Source organism: Phyllostomus discolor, chromosome 6 (assembly GCF_004126475.2).
Source record: "Phyllostomus discolor isolate MPI-MPIP mPhyDis1 chromosome 6, mPhyDis1.pri.v3, whole genome shotgun sequence".
In the NCBI taxonomy this organism is placed as follows: Eukaryota; Metazoa; Chordata; class Mammalia; order Chiroptera; family Phyllostomidae; genus Phyllostomus; species Phyllostomus discolor.
Genome location: NC_040908.2, coordinates 116,046,663 through 116,060,649, shown reverse-complemented (window position 1 = coordinate 116,060,649; position 13,987 = coordinate 116,046,663). Strand labels below are relative to the sequence as shown.

Genomic DNA, 13,987 nt, shown 5'->3' with positions numbered 1-13,987 from the left:
CAAGCTACCTGCACTGTTATTAACCTAATTTTTCTAAATCAACTTTTGTTTCTGGAATCAGTTGATTCAAAAAGGAAAGATGTATCTCAATATGGTAAGTTAATAAACACCATCTCTTCATGGCTAGAAGAAAAACTTAAAATATGAACATTGAAAACAAACTACAGTAAATACTGTTGCCTCCTCACCCAGACTCAGGCCCTTTTTAAGCGTGAGATTAGCAAGTCGCCGAGGTATTAAATAGCTGCCAGGCTCTCTCCTCCACTAAATCACAAAGATTGAAAAGAAATTGAAACAGCACTTCCCCTGCCATGTGATTCCATGTTATTTAACACTCTGCTTAGGTAACACGTTTACAACCATTTGGTACCAGTCCCCAGCAGAAAACACGGATGTAGTCCCACCTTCTCCGTTTACACTCACGAGTAAAAGAGGCTGGACGCTATGGGGCAGGCCTCTGTCCCATCCGAGCCTGGCAGCAAAGCAGAACCAAAGATCCCGGACTCCTGGTTCCTAAGTCTTATTTCATCATTCTTTGAAAACCTGATTTTTAAAAAAATATTGGGCAGTGGAGTACACGGGGAGAAAATGCACTTTCACTTGGATCATTGCTTGTAAGATCTCAGAACATATTGTGATAGAAGAGATTAAAGATATAAACATTTCTAGGAAAATTCAATCAGCAAGTCATCATGGACCACTGAGTTCAGGGCCAGACCCTATGCTGTGCCCTGGGCCCACAGCAGAGAGTGAGAGAGCCCCCCACCCCCAGCCCCACCCAACAGGGCATGTGGGCAATGCTGGGGCTGCAAGTGGCATTTGTAGAGTGACCATTCATTCCACTCGTTGACCTGCAAACACGTGTGAGCATGTACTGTGTGTCGTACTTCCATAGATTATTCTTCATGGGAGCATGGAACACCTCTTCTAGACCGTTACTCTGATAACTGTATTTACTGCTAAGATTCAAACATCATAAAAATGGCAGGTTTAAAAATGTCTCTCAAATAGTTACAGAAATATGTTTTATAAAACTTATGCTGAACTCCTTAGTAAAGAATATGATTTTAAAAATACTACACAGTTTAGGAGCTACAAATTAATAACAGCTAACATTAAAAAACAATCATATACTTATTCACAATTGGCTAATAATTACTGGGTCCTTAGACACACTTGGCATTGTGCTCAACACTTTTGCAGAGACTGACTCATTTAGTCCTCACAAGAATCCTGTAAAAATGTACTATTTTCTGTAGCATACAGGCTTGGAAACTGACACTTACAGAGGTTAAATAACCTTCCCAAGATCACACAGCTAATGAGCTGACTTAGATACCAATCCAGATAGCGGACTGCAAGTTTAGACTTCCCCAGCCTGGAAAGACACACTCACCAGAGGAGAAAGAACAAAATGTATGTGGGCATTTTCTTCATTTCAATTATACTCACAAAGAGCAGGAGAAATTTGAAAGCTCCCCCAAAGTTTAACCTTTGGTTTAAACATTTATTAGTTAACAAATGGGTGATGATGGGGTCTCCCAAACTCTGGAAAACTCTGGAATGCTCTGTTGGGCTGTTAAACCCTCCTGAGTTCCCCATCCACTAGACGAGGGCCAGCCTGCAGATTTGCACTTCTAGCAAGGTCTCCCTGGTGTTGCTGCTGCTGTTCTGGAGCCCACACTCCGAAAACCACCCAGTTCGGGGATCAAGGGCCTTAGAATTCGACAGACTTAGGGCAGAAACTCGACTTTCCCATTTGTTATCTGTGCGGCCTCGGGCAAGTCACAGAGGTTGAGTCCCTCATCTATAAAGAAGACCATCACTACTAGATAAGGTCATTGTAAGGATTACATGAAAGGTTATGTGTAATAACCTGCCAACCTTGTATGTAGTAGGTATTCAATAAATTAACACTAATTTATTAACACCTATTAATAGTGCGTATGTGATTTTATTGTTAATATTATTAATCATAGATTAGTATTATTAATCTCTATTAATATCATTAATAAATGATTCTCAAGAGAGAACACAGTCTCAGTTTTTCACTGAATGCCCTATTGGAAAGAGAAAGAAAATTGCATCGTGGGGGATAGTGGTATTTCATCTCAAATAATCATATCTGTCTCTTCTATGCACAAACATGTTAGAAACAAGTGACCAGTAAAAAAGGGAGATGCACGTGGTGGGACACCCATCAAAGCCACATGCCAGTGGGCTGAGAAGGCCACCCGTGGCAGCACCCAGCGCACACAGGGGCAGCACCATGTCATGCACAAGATCTCCCAGATGGCAAGGAGGCAAAACCAGAAGTGTTTGAAGGCATCAGGGCTTTTTTTGGAGCTCACTGCAAAATTAATAATTATAAAATAACAATATAATTGCATGGCTTTGTAAAGCACTTTGCTGTCAAATGGAAAAATGGAATAAATGGGAAGTATTAAGGAGTCCTTTTTATCTCCCTCTGCCTGATTGATGGAGTGTTGTCCGGGGGGGTATTCCGTGCATGTGTGTGTATGTGTTGTTTGTTGCTGTTGCTTTTAAAATGAACCTCAAAGACAAATCCCGTTATGAGCTTCTCTTCCAGAAAAAGCAGAATATGTTAAGGGCTGGGAGAATATATTAAGGGCTGGAAATTGGCCGTGGGCTGTGGTAGAGTGGTGGGGCACATTTTCTAGCTGTTTGTGAGTACTTGAAACATTTAAAGGCCGATCCTGATGCGATTGAGTAGAGCTTAAATCATCTGATGAGAGATGGATTTCTAAGGACATCTGTAAAGATGACTGGCTAAAGAAGAGTGAGGCATATTAGTGTGACCCAGTGAAGAGGGATCAAAGAGGGACAGAGGGGGTCAGAGAACCCAGCTCCGCTAGCAATTTGCATTTGCATCTACATTTGCATCTGTGGGGCCTCGTGGCTGATGGGATTTCATGTCTGGAGCTTCAGGTTTCATGACAGAGGGCAGAGGAATGGCTCCCCGGGAACTGCTCTAGCTTTAATCTTTCCTGGCTCCTTCACAGCCATCCCTGAGATTCGGGTCCCAGCTCAAACGCTGGGTCTGTGGCCTCATTGTCTGCGGCAGACACTGTGCATCCCCTCAACCCGCCTGCCGCTTCCATGCACAGTCTCCACACAATAAAGGCTTCGCACCTTAAGTCAGGCACTGGCACTTTTCTGCTGGGGACTCTCTGGCAGCGGGGACTCAAGCATGGGGCAGGGCGGAAACACCTGGGAGCAATCCACAACCAGAGAAGGTAAGTTGGTAGATAAATTATGCTCTCACCTCTTCATATCAACCCCCTTTCTTTCCCCAAATATGGTTTTGTCCTAACACACATCTGTGAACCTGCAAAGGGGTTTAATGGAAAGGCAAATTATTTACCTTCTCTGGTCCCTCTTGAAACCATCTCAAAACTAGGAATAGAATTTCCCGCCTAATGGCTGTGAGCTTAGAGATGTAAAGTGGTGGGGACATAGCATGCCTTTAACAAGTTTGAGTTCATTTCATTCCCTGTTTTTCCTTCTTACCTTCTTTCTCAACCTCCACAATATGTCCACACTCTATAGCGAAGGGAATCTTCCAGCCTGCCTCTGTCCCCTACCTCATTGCGAATCATCCCTGTCCCTTTACACACACACACACACACACACACGGATGGGGTCACTGCATTACACAGCCAGCCACGTGTTCTGTATTGTCTATTACTTCCTGCCTCCATGTAGTAAACACTTCCAGGCAGGTCCTGACCCTTCTGTATAAGCTACTTTGCCATTTCACAGATTGGGAAAATGAGGCTCAGAGAGAACAGGTGGTTGCTTGAAACCTCGGCACTGGGAGGCAACTCCTAAGCCCTCCACCCTCTCCAGGCCACACTCCCTTCGGTCGGCTCCCAGTGAACTCCAGAGACCACAAGGCTTGTGACCCTTAAGGCCTGTGGAGCTTTGCAGCCATATATATGCCGCCTCTGTTAATGTCTGTCCTCTTGCTTTTGTTTAATGAAAATTATGCCTTGGGAACTGTCTTAGGCAAACCCATCAAGGTAGGTATTATTAGTCCCTCTTACAGTTAAGGAAACTGAGACTGGGTGAGGTTAAGCAATTTGTTCTCCATCACAGAGTGAGTAGGTAATGGAACCAAGCATCAAATCTAGGTGTGTCTGAGCCACGGCCTAAGTTGTCGTTAGAAGACACGGTACTTCCTAGGTCGGCTTCTTGTAGCCTCCCTCGCCCTCCTCCCCTGTTCCTTACTGCTGCTTTCCCCGTGCCTTCCTGCAGCAGCCTCTCAGACTCTCAGTTCTTTGTTTCACAAAGGCGGGAAATGAGAGCATCCACTACATTGCAAGCTCCCTGAGGTTTTCTTCATCTTCCCCCAGCCACTGTTAGAAGCTCAAGAAAGATCTGTTCGATTGAAGTGATCAAAGCCTCAACAGGTGTTGATTAGAAGCTGTTTTAGCTCCCTTCCAACTCCGGGAAGGCTACTCCTCTGGTGGTCCTATTTCAGCTCCCTCAACACGTAAAGACAAGCATTTGCAGCAATTCAAACCAATGAACAGCATCATTAAACGCCAACAAACGCTCATCTTCCAGGGGGTCTTTCACAACAGTGGGAGCCAATGACGACCGAGGGGCAGGGGAGCCCAGATGGGCAGCACTCCTGTTTGGCTGTCATGACGACAGAGTTCCACTGGCTCCACCTCCACACACAGTGAGGTAGCTGAGAGAGGACTTTGCAGCCAGATTACCTGCGGCCAAGTCCTGGCTCCGCTGCATACTCCCCACATGACCCAGGACAAGTCACCTAACCTTTCTACGCTTCAGTTTTCTCAAACATAACATAGGAAAAGTAATAGTCCTTACCTTGTAAGGTTATAAGAAAATGAGATATTTATAAAGCACTTAAAATAGCACTATTGCGTAAGTCTGTTGTAAGTACTTATCAAATGAATAAATACTCATCACGTCTCCCAATAACTTCCTAGTACCAGTCTCTTGGAAAACATATGAAATTATTATATTTGCATGCATGTACCCCTTCATTCATTCATTCTTCTCCTTTGTGCTCCCATAATGTTCTGCCTGATCATAGCACTTAATAACTCTGGATCACCTTTTCTATTTCATGAGCACCTTCTCTGTACCACAGCTAGGGACTGTATCAGCACTAAGGATGCAACACTGGGCATCCTCTAGACAACACTGGGTCCAGAAGAGGTGGGAAAATGGGTAAGGGCCACTGTGTAACAAAGGTGAGGGTGGAGTGCTAGAGGCATCAGGGGTGGGCACCTTAGCGAAGTGTCAGTTATATTGCATCTTAATGATGTCGAAATAACCAACAGCCGTTTAATATGTCTACAACAAATTTTTTAAATCTCTAGATGTCCAAGGGACATGTTCATTTTAAAAGGGATGTAACACAAACAAAATGAAAATAAAAAAAAGAAGAAAGGAGGAAAGGAAGAGGGAGAAGAGAAAGGAAGAGAAAAGAAGGGAAGGGAGGGGAGGGGAGGGGAGGGGAGGGGAGGGGAGGGGAAGGGAGGGGAGGGGAGGGGAGGGAAGGGAGGGGAGGGGAAGGGAAGGGAAGGGAAGGGAAGGGAAGGGAAGGGAAGGGAAGGGAAGGGAAGGGAAGGGAAGTTGAAGTAAAAACACATTCTGGCCCCTGGTGTTGCAAATGTGCTATTGTACACAGGGTTCTCAAACCTCCTGGCCACTGTCCCCTGTTCCTGAGGACTGCAGCATGGGCACACACTGCAGGCTGTTTACCCACCTTGGCAACTCTCTGCTTCCTGCAACTTCCGTGGTTTCAGTTCACTTTGGTTTCAGCTGCCCAGAAATCCACAGACTTTCTGGCAAGAAGCTAGATCACTCTGCTTTCCCCACCTCACTGAAACTGTCCACCCTGACACAGTGACTCCAGCTCTTCCTACTGATTTGTCAGTAGACATCAGTGGGAGGGCACAAATGTTCCCAGGAGACCTTCAAGGCCAGCCCCTAACAGCTGCCTGAGCTGGTGAGGCCCTTTTCACTCTAAAGACTGCTTATTAACAATGTTGGTTCAACATACCAACCAATTGTAATGCATAAATTTTGTTTGGATCCTGGTTGAGGAGAAAAAAAACATGAAAAAACATTTTTGAACAATTAGGGAAGTTTGAATATGGTGCAAACATTAGGTAACAACTGTATTGTATTATTACTTTTCTTAGGTATAAATATTGGATCATAGTTATATAGAACATATTTTTAGAAGAGGCATGTATGAAAAAACTGAAGAAAATATATATCTACACATACACATACACACAGAAATAAAGCTTATATAATGGCAAATATTTTGAGAAAAAATCAATTTCTTGTGGTTCTATATAAACCTTATTCATTTACCCTACAGAAAACTAAAAACAAAGAGAGAAAGAGAATCAGAAACACAAGATACATAGGTATTATTTATCTCCATATTTCAAAATTCAACTTGACTTTACCCTCCATGTCAAAACAAACAAACAAATAAAAAAACGAAAAAACCTTTGGCCCTGTCCTGTACCCCAACCCCACACATGTACATACAGACATACAGAAACATGCACACACATGCATGCATACACACACACACGTGCACTAGAAGGCACTGCCTTTGAGTTCAAAACCCAGAATAGCTGGCCTGGAACAGCAAAGAGCTGGGATTCCACACCGGAAGACTTCAGTCCCAGCCCTGCTGACCAGGAGCTGGTAGTTTTGAGAAGCCACGGAACTTTTCTGAGTCTCACTTTCCTGGGTCACCCAGGAATATAATAATCCTGCCAATCAATTAATTACACAGGGTTCGTCCCAGGACCAAAGGAGAAAAGGCTGTAAAGACATCATCTGAGCATTCCTCATTACTACCTACGTTCACTAGCAACAGACACTGAGAACTGAATGCGTGGAGGGATAGCCACGCTCTGTCTAAAGGCTCCTCTGTCAATCTTCTGGAATTGGGCCTCCTAGAATGTACGTTTCTGAGCTGCTTGCTACTGGAAACAGATGTAATTCTTTTAGCCCTACATGTTATAGCCAAAGCAATAAAAACACAACTGGCTTTTTTTTTATATACAGACATTCCCAAAGCAATCTTATATAAATGGTGCTGAAACATGCAGCAGAGACAAAGGGGCTGAGTAGAGAGATGGAACCCAACCAGAGTCCTGCTTGGGTCATGGACAAAGAATGCTAAAACCTTGGCCCGCTGCCTCCTGAGCCGCTTGAATCTAAGACTTGGGCAGAAAACCTCATTCATTCAGAATCCATTAATTCTGATGATTTAGACTTGGCCTCAGCTGACCTTGCCACTGTTCTATCTGTGAAATGCACTCTGGCTTAGAAGGAGAAGCCACACGGTGCAAAGGCAAGCATGTTGGCTGGGTGGCCAGGAGACCTGGATCACTCCTGACCCACCACCATGTGACCTTGACTGAGGCACCTTTCTTCCCCAGTCTCAATTGTCAACCCTGTCAAAGGACAATATTGGACGAGAGGCAGTTCCTGTCTCATCTGCTGCTAAGATGCTACAACTAGTCACTTCCTTTGGGAAGTCCTCCTAATCCCTTAAAGAATGTTTGCTGAATAGAACAGGTATCTGTGAAATTAAGGCATATTTAATCAACTAAGAGAACAAACTGTTTTAGAGCAAGTTGGAAGCACTCATGTCTCTGCCCCAAGGAAGTACAAAGCATTTCAGTTTTCACTCAGCCTGATTCATTGGGATTTCCGCCTGTGTGCTGCTGGTTTGGTTATGTAAGTCTTCTACATACATGAAAGCAATAAGTAATGCCATCATTATAGAGAGCCGTTTGAGGCATCCACGTACTCTAGGCTCTACGCTAAGAGCTTTATATGCCACAGCAATGGTATGATACAGGTTCATCATTCCCACTTTCATACAGAAAACTGTATCTCAGAGAGGTTAAGTAACTTGACCAAGGTGACACAGTGAATGTTTAAAGTAGGAGTCCAGTTCCATCCACTGTGGTAGCATCTGAAGCTAACCCATCATCTTATAAATGAACACTGTCTTATGAGTACACTATTTGTCCTCCCTTGTAATAGGCATCAACTTAAAACATTTATTGAACTATAATTGATGTATAATACTGTACATGTTTTGTTTAATTTGATGAGTTTTCATGTCAGGATACTGTGAAAACATAGCTACAATCAAGATAGCGAACACAGCCATCATCCCCAAAGTTTCCCCATCCCCTCCTCCCTGCTCCCAGCAACCACTTATCTGCTTCTATCGTAATATATGACTTTGCATTTTCTAGAATTTTATATAAATAGAATCAAACAGCACATACTCTTTTTCTGTCTGGCTTTTTCCATTCAGTATAGTTATTTTGAGATTGATCCCTGTTGTTGGGTTTACCAAGAATTTGTTTCTTTTTTACTGCTGAGTAGTATTCCATTGTATGGGCATGTCCTATTTTTACCCATTCACCTGTTGACGGTCATGTGGGTTGTGTAGTTTTTGGCAGTTACCAAGGATGCTGCCATGAACATTCCTGTACAGGTCCTTGTAGGTAAATATGCTTTCATTTCTCTCAGGTAAGTACCTACGAGTGAACTGGCTAGGTCGCAGCTAGGTATATATTTAACTTTTTAATAATTTTTTTAATTTATTGATTTGAGAGAGAGAGAAAGGGAGAGAGAGAAAAACACTCATTTGTTGCTGCACTAATTTATGCATTCATGGGATGATTCTTTTATGTGCCCTGGCTGGAGATTGAGCCCACGACCTTGGTGTATCGGGACAATGTTCTAACCAATTTAGCTACCAAGCCAGGGTGGGATATATTTAGCTTTTTTAAAAGTTGACAAACTTTTCTCCGGAGCAGAAGCCCCATTTTACATCTCTGTGGCTCCACATCCTCACCAATGCTCAGTATGATTAGTCTCTTTCCTTTTAGAAACTCAAGCCAGTTTTAAGTCGTATCTCATAGTGGTTTTAATTTTCATTTCCCTAGTGAGTAATGATGCCAGGCAGCCTTTCATGTAGTTATTCTTTTTTAAAAATTTAGTTATTACATGAAAATATGCTAAAAACAGTTCTAGTTACCATTTATTAAACTATTAAACTGTTACCTCCTATGTGACAGATAGGACGCTAACAGTTTTACAGACCTATCATGTCACCCTAATGACAACCCAATGAAGATGGGATTGAGATCCAACTCTACAAATGGGGAAAGTGAGACCCAGTGAGGTCTGGGTCATTTGTCACGGTCCCATGTCACGGTCAATGGCAGGGCCAGGTTTTATTTGGGGCTTATGCTCTATACTCTGCAGGGTGTGCCTGCCATTAACACTGCTCTTGGGCAAGACTCACATCCTGTATCTCAGGCACAGTCAGGGCTGTGGAGCATAATCAGACAATGGCAAAAATAACCAACAAACAAATATACAGACTGATAGACGTGGCACACAAATGGAACCTTGATGCTTTCTCACCATTCACACAGTCATTCTCTGTTTGCTAGGAACATAGGATAGTTCAGCCAAGATGCACTGTGGCTGAAGGTCTGATTGATATATCAAGACTGTGTGACATTAAAGGCAAAAGATATGTCTGGCCAGTAGTTAACTGAGGCCCTCAAATCTAAAGACTGGCATGAGAACGTCAATGTTTAGTACATTTGGGTTGTGTGGAAGAAATCACTTCAAAGAACTTTATTTTTGCTCTTTAAAGGCAGGTATATTTCAAGTTATTGACTCTTAGGCAAGCATTGGGAGTATGTCTAGAGTTTTCTTTAGCCCAGGAATTACATCGCAGCACCAAGGGCAAGGCCATGCAGTGCACTGGGAAGCTAAGCAGCTGTAGGCTGGCCAGCCAGACTTCTGGACTTCAGTATCACCTTCTGGGCTGTCAGTGCAGTGGCTCATGGGAGGCCGCTCCCTAATATATCCTCCAGTGCCAGGGTGCTGGTGTCTGTACTTCAAGAGTTGTAAGAAATGTCACACACGAGAGTGGTAATAAATGTGATAATATCACAAGGAGAGCCCTACCTAAGCAGAGGAAATTTCAACTTTATATTTTGACTTTGAAACCTTGCCTCTGAACTGTGGCATTTAAGTTCCATGTCTACAGAATGATGCAGCCCTTCAAAGAACAGTGTTCTCTCCAGCCAATGTGGAGGATGCTCTTGATGCTCCAGCTGATCCTCACAATGTAACATCGTTTTTATAACCCAAGCTCCTTAGTGGCATTCCTTCTTCCTGAGGTCACCTCATCCTAACCTGCTCCTTAGGTGGATTCTCTTTTCCAGAGCTTCTGTGCCTTTTCCTATGCTCTCTCCTCTGCCCAGGGAGTCCTTCCACATTTCCCCATCTGGAGATCTCCTCAATTTTCAGGGCTCAGTAAGAAGAAGTCTTTCCTAGCCCTGGCTGGCGTAGCTCAGTGGATTGAGCGCGGGCTGTGAACCAAAGTGACGCAGGTTCGATTCCTAGTCAGGGCACATGCCTGGGTTGCAGGCCATAACCCCCAGCAACCGCACATTGATGTTTCTCTCTCTCTCTCTCTCTCTCTCTCTATCTCCCTCCCTTCTCTATCTAAAAAATAAATAAATAAAATCTTTAAAAAAAAAAAAAGAAGAAGAAGTCTCTCTTCTCGCTCCCCAGGCAGATCTTGTCACCCCCTAAACTGCACTGTCCCCGGCTCCAGAGCCCTCCTCCAGGGAGGCCCTTTTCCTCCTCTGTATCTCACTTGGTGTTCGCACCAGCAATGGGTCATCTGTTTCCTCCCAATTGAAGGAGAACATAAATATGAGGAATAACTATGCATAATAACATAAGTAATATAAACAAAATAAAATACAAATAAAATGTAAAGTGCTATTCTAGTCACATGTGAAGGGCCCAATGACAATATGTGACTAATAGCTACCACATGGGAGGGTGAAGATACAGCACATCTTCATCATTGCAGAAACTTCGCTGAAAAGCACAGGTCTCTGCGGAAGTCTTCTCAACGGTGGTACACTTGCTTCTTTAATGTGTGGTTGATTTCTTTAAATAAGCAAAGACACTGGGACTGCAATATAGAGATCATTAAGAACATCAGGAATTCTGATACTACTGATTGGAAGATGCCACTTTTACCTGATGAGCCACGGCCAACAAAGCCAACTCTGTGGTTAGAAGCTAACTCTGAAGGTCAATGTGGTTATAAGCTATCTCTGACAGTCAATTCTGGCTCTTAGAAACCTTTCCAGTTATTCTCCCTTATACCATCCCATCACCCAATACAACATCCTCTGCTTGAGTCCAACTGAAATAACTTGATTTCCTGTTTTCCCTTCTATCTGTACATGCTGTTCTCTCCAACTGGAATGTCCTCAACTGCCCCCCTTGCCTAACTCTGATCACCTTTCAACACAGTTCGAGCTTCACCTCCTCTGTGACACCGTCCCTGATCACCTCCATGCAGAGCTGGCTGACCTCTTGCGTGTCCCCTGGTATATTTCCATCCCTCTTCGATCACTCCTTCACATGGCTGTGTCTTCCAACACACTGTGACCTCCTTGAGGGTGAGGGCTGTCTTTTCCCCTGATTTGGCCTACCATAGCCAATTGGACACTCTTAACAAATATTAAAGACTTTGTCAACGAATAACTAAATACTCAAATTCTCAAAGAGGAGTCCGACTGTGTGTCTAGCAGTGGCGGCATCACCTGAATATATGTGTGGCCTCTTCAGGTGCCACCTCTGAAGGAAGCCAAACTCATTGGATTGTTTACATTCTTGCCCATATTTATTACAGGCTTAGCTTATCCTCATTTGAATGAAGCATAGGATGGGAAGAAGCTCCTGGTCAGCAGCTGAGCCATTTCCCTGTCTTCAGAACAGATGCATCCAAAGCAGCTGAGGAGATAAAAACCTACTTGGGCTTATTGGGTAGGGGGGAGGGTGGGATAGTGATGATCACTTCATAAATTATATAACTGTCTGCCCATTATGCTTTATGCCTGGAACTAACATAAAATAATATTAAAATTCAACAGTAATTTAAAGAAAACCCCTACCTGGCTTTTCAAAGAATTCCAAACCACCACCGGCAAGCCATGGCAATGCTGAATTAAGAACCGAGGGCAGCTCGCTCTATATGCTGAGTCAGTGGCCTTTGTCTGCTCTGTGACTCACTCCACTGCTTACAAACCTCCTAAGCAGTAGGAAACGAGGAAGCCAAGCTGCTCACGCCCACAGCTATGCATTCTGCTCCCTCCCTCCTTGTCCAGAATAGCACCTACTGCAACCACAGTGCAGGGATGCAATGGGATCCCTCCTGCCTCATTAGAAGGCAACCAGGTCAGTCCCCAGCTCTTTCCTGTCATGGGGGTAGGCAATAGGGAACATGATAAATCTGATTCGCAGTCAAGAAACTTGTATTCTGGACTTGATACGTGATATAAACTTTATGGGGGTTAAACTCAGCCAGTTGCCGGCTAGGGGCCACATTGCTAAGTATTTCCTAGCCTCATTTCCTCAGTTTGAGGTGAAGATAACACGTACTTCCCGGGTTGGCGGTGAGGAGGTAAACCCGGGAAGTTCAGGCTTTGCCACGCAGTAAGAGTTCAAGACATGATAGCCACCATCTCTGTCTCCACCCTCTGGCCTGATGTCCCATGAACTAGCTGGCTTTGTGGGTTCAGGCAAGGCCCTTCCTCTTCCGAGTCCTCAGTTTCTCCAGCTACATGGTGAGCCAAATTCCTCCTCAGTTCCCTTCCAGATCCAAGGTGTGGGTGGGGCTTTGGTATGTGAGACTTTCTGTGTGATATTGTGTGTGTGTGTGTGTGCACCTATGAGAGAGAACAGGCAAATCATTTTTTTTAGTTCTTTAATGGAAAAAGACAAATTTAAATATTTTGCTTCCAGCCTACTGTGTTCTCTTTATTCCATATATTACTTTAAAAGCTTATCTTTGTCTTTTAGCTCTTTCAATAATTGCAAGTCCTTCCACAATACAAGGTAAAGCTTTTCTCCCTCCTGATGGCATAGCATACAAAAAGAGTTAAATCCTTAGTCTTTGTATATGAATTCTTTGATGTTTCCAACAAAAGAGGTTGGAAAGGGTTGGAACAGAAAACCACTCCATTCATCTCAGTGACTAATGCCTCAGAGAGTGATGGCAAACTCGCAGCCTCCCGAGAAAGTCAGCAGCCAGAGTCTGCACAGGCCTGCCTTCTCCTCTGACCACCTCATCAGGACGCGGACAGCGTTCACAGCCATGTTCATTCATCAATCCATCCCGTCCAGTTCCCGAAGAGTTTTTGAAGGGGCCCTACTATTAGGAGATGTTCTGCAAGCATTAAAGAAACAATCTCATGCTGGAAGTTTGGGGACCATTATGTGCTAGTTATCTCTCTTGGGGATGCACATTGTCACAGTAGAGGCTCTGCGGGTTCCTACAGGGCACGGGCATGTTTAACCTATTCCATCTGGCATTTCTCAAACTTATTTGTGCACACGCCAGTTTGTGTGTGTGTGTGTGTGTGTGTGTGTGTGTGGTCCTGCTCCCCCATAGAAAATAAAAACTATGATGCCTCTCCACATACCCACATACCTTCCTCACAATATGGAAAAAAATGCTTGAAAGCCAGTTCCAGGACTCACTCTGGACAGAGGTAACAGCATGCACCCCAGAGTCAGAGAAACCCAGGTTCAATCCTAATTCCACAAGCAGTGTAGCCTGAGGATGTTGCTCAACCTTCTAGGGTTTCAGCTTTACCATAAGTGAACACTGGGTGAATAACCTCTACTCCTACTCACCTATGTGTGTGTTAGGTGAGACGAGGCATGTACAAAAGCACCTGGCACACGATAGGTATTTTAAAAATGGAACTCCCTCCCCTCTCCTTGCAAAATCACAAGTGGAGACATTTGAAAATGCACTGGTCATTTTTTAAAGTACTCATAAAACTTTACATCAAATTATTTCACATAAGTAGCGATCTTG

At 43.8% G+C, this 13,987-nt stretch overlaps 1 protein-coding gene across 5 annotated transcripts in view; it reads right to left on the bottom strand.

Moving 5' to 3' along the window:
• Positions 1–13,987, bottom strand: part of TENM4 (teneurin transmembrane protein 4) — a 736,252-nt gene that overhangs the window by 703,309 nt on the left and 18,956 nt on the right. The window lies entirely within an intron of this gene.